Source organism: Canis lupus, chromosome 9 (genome assembly GCF_048164855.1).
Source record: "Canis lupus baileyi chromosome 9, mCanLup2.hap1, whole genome shotgun sequence".
Lineage (NCBI taxonomy): Eukaryota > Metazoa > Chordata > Mammalia > Carnivora > Canidae > Canis > Canis lupus.
In genome coordinates this window covers 76,926,091-76,935,358 of record NC_132846.1, presented here as the reverse complement: position 1 = coordinate 76,935,358, position 9,268 = coordinate 76,926,091, and the positions used below count along the sequence as shown (strand labels likewise).

At 42.2% G+C, this 9,268-nt stretch overlaps 1 pseudogene; it reads right to left on the bottom strand.

Annotated features, from left to right (window-relative positions):
- Window positions 1-511: 511 nt before the first annotated feature.
- Window positions 512-1,064, bottom strand: LOC140639545 (immunoglobulin heavy variable 3-74-like; annotated as a pseudogene).
- Window positions 1,065-9,268: the final 8,204 nt, after the last annotated feature.

Genomic DNA, 9,268 nt, shown 5'->3' with positions numbered 1-9,268 from the left:
TGACCTCTGAGTCCACATCCCTACCATGTCATGATGTCATGCGGGAAATCTCTCTCACTCCCAGGCTGTTATTAACATTTTTGTAGAATGTCTCTTTACTCTTGTGTTGACTGGGGATTCTGCTATACCGCAATGTGCAAGACAGCATGTTAGCTTGGGGTCCTGTGATCCTCAGTGATCACCACTAGGACTCATTAAAAGGTTCAGATGATGTGAATTGAGTTATTTGTAATTGATTAAAATTTCGGGTCAGGAGAATTTAAGTACAAGTAAGTGCAAATTCTATATTTGAATTCTAGGTCTCTAAGAAAGAGACTGAATAGGTAAACACATATTCAAGTGTTCAGAGGGTCTCCTGGGGGGAAACTGCTCCATGGAGAGGAAGCCTGGTCCCTGACAGGAAACCTGCCCAGAACCAGCCTCTGCACCTGCTCCTGGGCCTTCAAGACACAAGTGGTGAGGAGTGTGCACCCCCTGGTGGTCCCGATCCCCTTCTACAAGGAGGTTTGTGTCAGGGCTCACACTGAGTTTGGCTCACTGTGTCCTTCGCACAGTAATACACGGCCGTGTCCTCGGCTCTCAGGCTGTTCATCTGCAGATACAGTGTGTTCTTGGCGTTGTCTCTGGGGATGGTGAATCGGCCCTTCACAGCGTCTGCGTAGCTTGTGCTACTTCCACCACTGTTAAACCTGCGACCCACTGCAGCCCCTTCCCAGGAGCCTGGCGGACCCAGCTCATGCCATAGCTACTGAAGGTGAATCCAGAGGCCACACAGGACAGTCTCAGGGACCCCGCAGGCTTCACCAGGTCTCCCCCAGACTCCACCAGCTGCACCTCACCCTGGACACCTGCAGACACAAGACATCCTGGTCAAACAACTGTCCCACATCCCCTCTTTCGCTCACTCACCTTCACTCACAGACTCAAGGTTTCTGGTTCTCTATGAATTACCTTGTAAAATAGCGACAAGGAAAACCCAGCCGAGCACAGACTCCATGGTAATTTGTCTGTGTTGTGTCCTGATCATTGAATTGGGTCACCTGGGGATGCTGGGGCTGGGGCTCCTCTCCCAGCTGCAGGGTCGGACTGGGCTGGTTTAATCAGTGAAGGGAAGGCCGTATTTGCATGTCCTCTGACCATATGATCAGCTACAGACTTACATTCATGTATTTAAAGCCAACACAAGTGTTGCACCACAATTCTATAGCAATTTGTGTAGATGACCCTCTGACTATATGAAGTTCTAATGACAGTTATTTTTGAATTTCTTGGTTCATTTCAAAAGACACATCAGTATAGGACATTTTCTGGAGATATTTCATCTTGTTAATAAATTTTAATCTTAAATATTTATTTTTGGTGCTAGTGGAAATCAGATTATTTTGTTAAATTTGTACATGTAATTTTTTATTTTTTATGTAGGAATATATCTTTATTTTATTTGCTGATTTTATATACTGATTCTTTGGCTGAGCTCATGAGTTATTTCTTCCAGTTTTTATGTGACGTTTTTACTCATTGACTCTATTAAGACATTGTCATAGGAAAACTAATTATTTTCTTTCCAGGTTACCACTTTTTCTTTTTTTTTAATGTAGTTTTCTTGCTACATTTACTGGTAGGTCCTCCAGTCCGGGGCAGAAAGCATTTTCCTCTTGTCTTCAGGATGCATTGTCCTATTTTTTTTACATGCATGCTATGTTTATTGCAGCATTTTTTAAATAATAAATTTATTTTTATTGGTGTTCAATTTGCCAACATAAAAAATAACACCCAGTGCTCATCCCGTCAAGTGTCCCCTTCAGTGCCCTTCACCCATTCACCCCTTCCCCCCTCCATCATCCCCTTCCACCACCCCTAGTTCGTTTCCTAGAGTTAGGAGTCTTCCATGTTCTAACTCCATTTCTGATATTTTCTACACATTTCTTCTCCCTTCCCTTCTATTCCCTTTCACTATTATTTATATTCCCCAAATGAATGAGTCCATACATTTGTCCTTCTCTGATTGACTTATTTCACTCAGCCATAATATGCTCCATTTCCATCTTCATTGAAGCAAATGGTGGTTATTTGTCATTTCTAATGGCTGAGTAATATCCCATTGTATACATAAACCACATCTTCTTTATCCATTCATCTTTCGATGGTCACCGAAGCACCTTCTCCAGTTTACCTATTGTGGACATTGCTGCTCTAAGCATCGGGGTGCAGGTGTCCCGGCATTTCATTGCATGTGCATCATTTGGGTAAGCAGTTGATAAAAGGTAGACCTAGAGGAGACAATAAATTTCATTTTGTATGTGGATGACCTACCTAATATAAAGTGACAGTCTACAACTCAAATCAGGACAAGGTGAATCATCATGTCCTCTGCCCATTTCTTATTGTAGTTTTCACTTTGTGGTGTTTAGTTTGGTAATTTATTTTTCGATTTTGGAAACTAGCCTTAATCTGGAGATAGATTTGCATATCTCTTCTCCCATTGTTTTTATTCTTTTGGAAGATGTTATTTATTTATTCATCAGAGATGGAGTGAGAGATTCAGAGACCGGCAGAGGGAGAAGTGGGCTCCCCACAAGGAGCCTAATGCTGGTCTCAATCCTAGAGCTCTAGGGTTCCCTGAGCCAAAGACAGATGTTCAACCTACACAGGCATCCCTATCTTTTCCAGTTGTTAGGTTGCTTTTTAATTATGTTGTGTTTCCACAGCTGTACTACAGCTCCTTCCTTTATGTAGTGCATAGAGTTCACTTTTACTTTTGTTTGCCTTCTCTTTGGAGTTTCGAGTACCAAGAACCTCTTGTGGCCGAGGTCACAAAATCTCCTTGATTTTGAGAGTTTCTTGCCTCACATTTAGGTCTTTCATCTACTCTGAGTTTATCTTTGTGTGGAGTGTAAGAATGTGGCCCAGGTTCATTCTATTTGCAGCTGTCCAATGTTCCCAACACCACTTGTTCAAGAGATTGCCCTTCTTCCAGTCAATAGTCTTTTGTAATTTGTCGAGGATAAGTTGGCCATAGAGCTGTGTGTCCATTTATGGGTTCTTTTTCTATTCCATTGACCATGTGCGTGTTTTACTGTCACTATTATACTGTTTTGATGATCACAACTTTGAAATCTGGAATTCTGATGGGTTTTGCATTTTTTTAAGTTTTTATTTATTTACTCATGAGAGACACAGGGATACAGAGATAGTGGTAGAGACTCAGGCAGAGGGAGCAGCAGGAACCATATAGGGAGCCTGATATGGGACTTGTTCCCAGGTCTGCAGGATCAAGCCCTGGACAAAAAGGCAGTGCTAAAACGCTGAGCCACCCGGGCTGCCCTGATTTGTTTTTGTTTCAACATTCTTTTGCTCACTCAGAATCTTTTCTGTTTATTTACAAATTTTAGGCTTGTTGCATTGTCTAGAAAAATGTTGGTGGTGTTTTGATAGGGTCCTAACCTGAGGCTTCACCCTCCTTACCTAAGTGTTCCCCTAAGGCTCCACATCCTTCCCCATTTCAATGTCATTAGGTTCCAACATGGGCATGGCAGAGGTCACACAGAGGGAACGGATATCAGCACCTGACTGGTCAATGAGTTATTCCCTGAAGGTGGAAGGTTCTCCAATCCAGCTCCTCATCCTGGGGGTAAACATGGATCCAGTAGAAGCTTCTGGTCTCTGTGCACAGTGTACCCATGACCTTCAGTACCACCTGGTAACCTTGGGAGAAGACAGGTTCCACCTGAGACCCTGGGTAGTACCTCAGGCATCTTCTATTATCATTTCATGATTTGTGCTGCTTTCTTGAGATCGCTAACCATTTTCCGATATTTCATATTGTTTCTCTCTACATCGATTTTTTTATAGGTGCATATATAGGTTGACCTATTTTGGACATCCTCAACATGGAGATATTAGTAATTTATTCCTATTTAGTGACAAGTCTAAAGAAGTGTAAGCAACTGTGTGCTCTGTGAATATAGAAATAACTGTTTCTTATAAAGAAACAAATTTTAAAATCACACACTGAAGAAGTCAACTCAGAATCTTGAGTCTATAGAGGCTCCCTGGGGGAATATGCTCCATGGAGAAGATATAGAGCTCTACAGGAAACCTGCCCAAAACCTCCATCTGAACCTGCTCCTGGGCCTTCAAGACAAGAAGTGGTGAGGAGTGTGCACACCCATCATTTATTTCCCTTAACCTTTCCTCATGTTCTTTTAATTATTTTCCCTTTTTTTTCTCAGCTTACTTCCTTGCAATCAACTTGTATTCTATGTCACTCACTCTTTCTTCTATGTCATTAAGACTCATCATTAGCACTGAGGTGGGCACTTGATGGATGAGCACTGGGTGTTATTCTGTATGTTGGCAAATTGAACACCAATAAAAAATAAATTTGTTATTAAAAAAGCAGATTCATCATTAGGACTTCCAGTTTAGATTGCATCTCATTTGATTGAGATTTTTAAATTTGGTCTAATTAGATGTAAATTCTGAATTCATGAAGTCTCTCGAATCCTTTATGCTTTTTTTCCAGAGCCACTAGTAGCTTTCCAATTATGCTTCTGAATTGGGTTTCTGAATATGAGTTGTAATCCAAGTTCTGTAAGTCTGAGGCAGAGAGTATTGTTTCTGTTTCTTTCTTTTGTGGTTATTTCTTCTGTCTAGTCATTTTGCTCAGTGCAGAGTGGCTGTTTCAGCGGGCTGCATTAAGAATATTAACCACAACCTGAGTAAATTTCACCCTAGATAATTCTGACAAAGTGTGAGGCCAGAAATGGAAAACAAAGTACGGAATGAAATAAAGCAAACGATCCCCTTAACTGAAAATCAAATTTAAAACTAAGTAGTAAACAATAAATTCCAAGAATCACAAAGGAGAGAAAAAAAAGAAGAATTAAAAAGGGGGAAAAAACCAAAAGTAAACAGGAAAAGAAGGAAGAGTACCATCTAGTTCTATATACTGTAAATCCCTCATATACCCCTCTAGGTTTCCAGCGCTGCTGGTCAAGAACTTGCTGCTCTTCTGACCCTACAGCTGGTGTTCTGGGGGTGGGGCTTGCTGTGCTGATTCTCATGTGCATGTGCCTGGTTGGAGATTCCAGATTCAAGAGATCTAATCGGGCTTTTAGATACTATTCTCTTTACCCACCAGCCTACTTCGGATGACTGACAACAGTTCTTGCAGGATCTCTTCACCACCGAAGAGAGAGAACGAATTCAGATGGAAGCCTGGAAGTCTGTCCTGGGAGAGGACAGATAGCTGACTAAAAACCCAGACCTCATAAATGCTGCCTTCTCTCTATCCCGCCCCACCTGGGACTACAACTCAGCTGAAGGTAAGGAGAGGCTCCAGGTCTACCGCCAGACTCTAATGGCAGGTCTCCAGTCTGCCGCTTGCAAGCCTACCAATCTGGCCAAGGTATATGATGTGAGACAAGGTAAGGATGAGAGTCCAGCAGCCGTCTTAGATAGAATCATGGAAGCTTTTAGGCAGTACACCCTTATGAACCCAGAAGCCCCAGAAACAAAGGCTGCAATTATCATGGCTTCTGTTAACCAGGCTACTTTGGACATTAAAAAGAAATTGAAAGAGTAGAGAGACTAGGAGAGAAGAGCTTACAGGACTTAGTAATAGTAGCAGAAAGAGTCTATAATAATAGAGAAAGTCTGGAAGAGAAACAAGCCAAACTATGTGACCAGCAGACCCGAAACCTGGCCAAGATCCGCTGGCCTAAATTAGCCCTGGAGACTGGCAGGCACTGGGTGACTCTCCTCCCCTTCGCCCTATATAGGGTGAGGAACTTCCTGTATAAGATCGGACTGACTCCCTACAAGATCATGTTGGGTCTTGCTCCACCTATTATATCCAATTTAAAACCTGAGGTGCTTGCTGAATTTGATGATCACCAACTCCTTTTCTCCCTCCAAATGTTACAACGAATCCATGAGCAGTTGTGACCATAACTGAGGGCCTTCTAAAAGACTGGGTGACCTCTGGGTCCCCATGGATACCGGCCAGGTGACTGGGTGTAGGTGAGGAGATACCAACACCAGACATTCAACCTCGCTAGAAGGGACACTACATTGTGATCCTGACCACACCAAATGCTCTCAAGGTCGATGGGATTACTCCCTGGGTCCACTACACCCACGTCTGGCCAGCTGACCCACACACCACTATCATGGACTTTATTCCAGAATGGAAAGGCCACAATCCCCTAAAGCTAAGACTGTACCATTCTCACTTTCTCCACTAATGTTGCTTATGCCTGTCTTCTTCATGCCAGAAGCAATCCCCATTAGCCATTTAAAAATGTGCACCCAATTCAGCCTTACTTTTAAAGTCTTTTAAGGTTTAAAAAGATGGGAGCATCTTAAGTGTAGAGAGGCTTTTACAAGCAAGGAGGGGGGTTATGTGCTGCCCCAAAAGAGGAGTGTTGCTTCTTTACTGGACACTCAGGAAAGGTCCGGGAATCTGTGGCAAAAGTCAGAAAAGATTTGGCTAGACATAAACGGGAGCAAGAACAGCAACAAGGTTGGTTTGAATCATGGTTTAATCATTCCCCTGGCTCACTCGGAGACCAACGTGGACCCATGATTGGGTCTGTCCTTAGGTTCCTCTGTGAGGGGAAATGTGGAGGCTGAGAAAAATTAAGGCCATTCCACCTCAAGTTTAGCATTATCACAAGTACAGCCATCTTAGACCCCTGTAAAGAAGAGCTGAACTTTACAGAAAAAACTGCAGAATGTCCTCAGCAGGGAATCCCATATCACAAGACAACAGCCCAAGCCAGTGGCAGAAAGCTCCATATTAGAATGAGAACAGAGCTCTATGCCCTTGAAAGCCAATATCAGAATGTAAACAAAACTTGAGGAATTCCTCCACCCCTTCTGAAAATCCCCTAGACCAGCCCATAAAAAACCCAGCTGTAACCCACTTCGGGGTCAAAGTCCCTACTCCACTGTTTTGGGTATACTGGGATCCAAGCTCGAGCTTGCTAATAAACCCTCTTGCACTTGCATCGGTGTCGGCTCCTTGGGGGTTTCTCAGATTTGCAATGTTGGGCACAACAGATCAGCATTAAGGAGGGCATGTGACGTGAAGTGGACTGTGTGTAATACAATATGCTAGCAAATTGCATTTAAATAAAGACAATATAAACGACCTTATCCTGGTTCCGCTGCTGGAACATCCTACATGGACTTGATGAATCAAACAACAGACACTCATTCCCATAGACTTGGAGCCTGGAAACCCTGAGGTCCAAGAGTAGGCATATGTGGTGTCTGGCGACCACCCACATCCTAGCCTGTCCATTCCCTGTCATCTCACATTGGTCCAGCGTGCGGGGAGCTTTCCCAGTCCTGGTGTATAAGGGACCTGATCCCATCATGAGGCTGCACTCCTTCTGACCTAAGTGCTCCGCTAAGCCTCCACCTCTCCTCACATTACATGGGCGACAGGTTTCACCATGTAGATGGTAGGGGTCACACCCAGGGAACTGATATCAGCACCTGAAGGACCAAGAAGTTGTTCTATGCAGGTGGGAGTTCCTCCAATCCAGATCCTAACCATGAGGATCCTCATGGGTCCATTAAAAGCTTGTGGTCTCTGCATGTGCACAGTGTACACCTGATCTTCAGAACCAGCTGGTGACTTTGGGGAGAGGACAGCTTCCACCTGAGGCTCCACGTAGGACCTTGGTGTATTTGTACTATAATTTTGTGTTATGTGCTTCTTCCATATATCGTTCATCTCCTTTCCCAGAGAATCAAATATTTGTCTACTTAAAATGACCATTTCTCTCTTTTGTCCTCCCAATTTCTATACTTGTTTAATGTAATTAATCTTCACACCATTATTTTGTTCTTAAATTTTCTCTTTAATGTTTATATTATATGTATATTGTATACGTATTTTTTCTAATTTCATTTTATTTATTTTAAGAAAATTTTATATGTATTCCTACAAGAGTTATACATATGTGATATGTATTCCTACAAGAGGTAAACCCACCATTTGCTTTGACATGGATGGAACTGAATGGTATTATCCTGAGTGAAATAAGTCAATCGGAGAAGGACAAACATTATATGGTCTCATTCATTTGGGGAATATAAATAATAGTGAAAGGGAATAGAGGGGAAGGGGGAAGAAATAGGTAGGAAATATCAGAAAGGGAGACAGAACATGGAAGACTTCTAACTCTGGGAAATGATCTGGGAGTGGTGGAAGGGAAGGAGGGCGACGGGTGGGGGTGACTGGGTGGCAGACACTGAGGGGGGCACTTGATGGGATGAGCACTGGGTGTTATTCTGTATGTTGGCAAATTGAACACCAATAAAAAATAATTTATTATTTAAAAAAAGCAAGATGATCCACATGAATTGTTATCAGGGAAATACAAATGAAAATCACAAGGAGATACCACTTCTACAACTCAGAATGGATACACTGACACGGCTGTAAATAACAAATATTGCAGAGCATGTGGAGAAAGGGAGAACTCTTCCACTGTTGGTAGGAATGAAAGCTGGTGCAGGCTCCTCAGATAATGGAATCAAATTTATTCAAAAACTGAGAATAGAGCCACCCTATGAACAAGCCATTGCTATACTGGGTTTTAGCTTCAGAGACACAGATATAGTTAAATGAAGGGTCACCTGCACTCCAGTGTTCACAGCAGCGCTGTTCACAATAATTAAACTGGGAGGAACTATGGTGTTCCTTGACAGGAAAAAGGATAAAGAAGATGTGGTTTATATATAAATTGAAGTATATTTAAGTCGCTAGAAATTATGTATAACATGAAGGAACATTCACATCAACATGGTTAGAACTTGAGGTATTATATTGAAGAAAATAAACCAATCACTGATAGGCAATGATATGGTCTCAGTTATATGTGGAGTATAAGAAATATTGAAAGAGACCAAAAGGGAAGGAGTGGAACTGACCGGGGTAATACTAGAGAGGAAGTTAAACAATGAGAGTCACTTAACTCTGGTAATTAAACTGAGGGTCACTGGAAGGGAGGTTATTGTGGGGATGGGGTAACTGGGTGATGGGCATTAAGGAGGGTACGTGATGTAATTAGCACTGGGTGTATAGTAAATTTTTCAAAATTGGATTTAATTAAATAATAATAGTAATAATAATAATTATTATTATTATTAAGAAGAAGAAGAAGGAGGAGGAGGAGGAGGAGGAGAAGGAGAAGGAGAAGGAGAAGAAAAAGAAGAAAAGGTAGAAGAAGAAAACTTTAGCCTGTGCTGG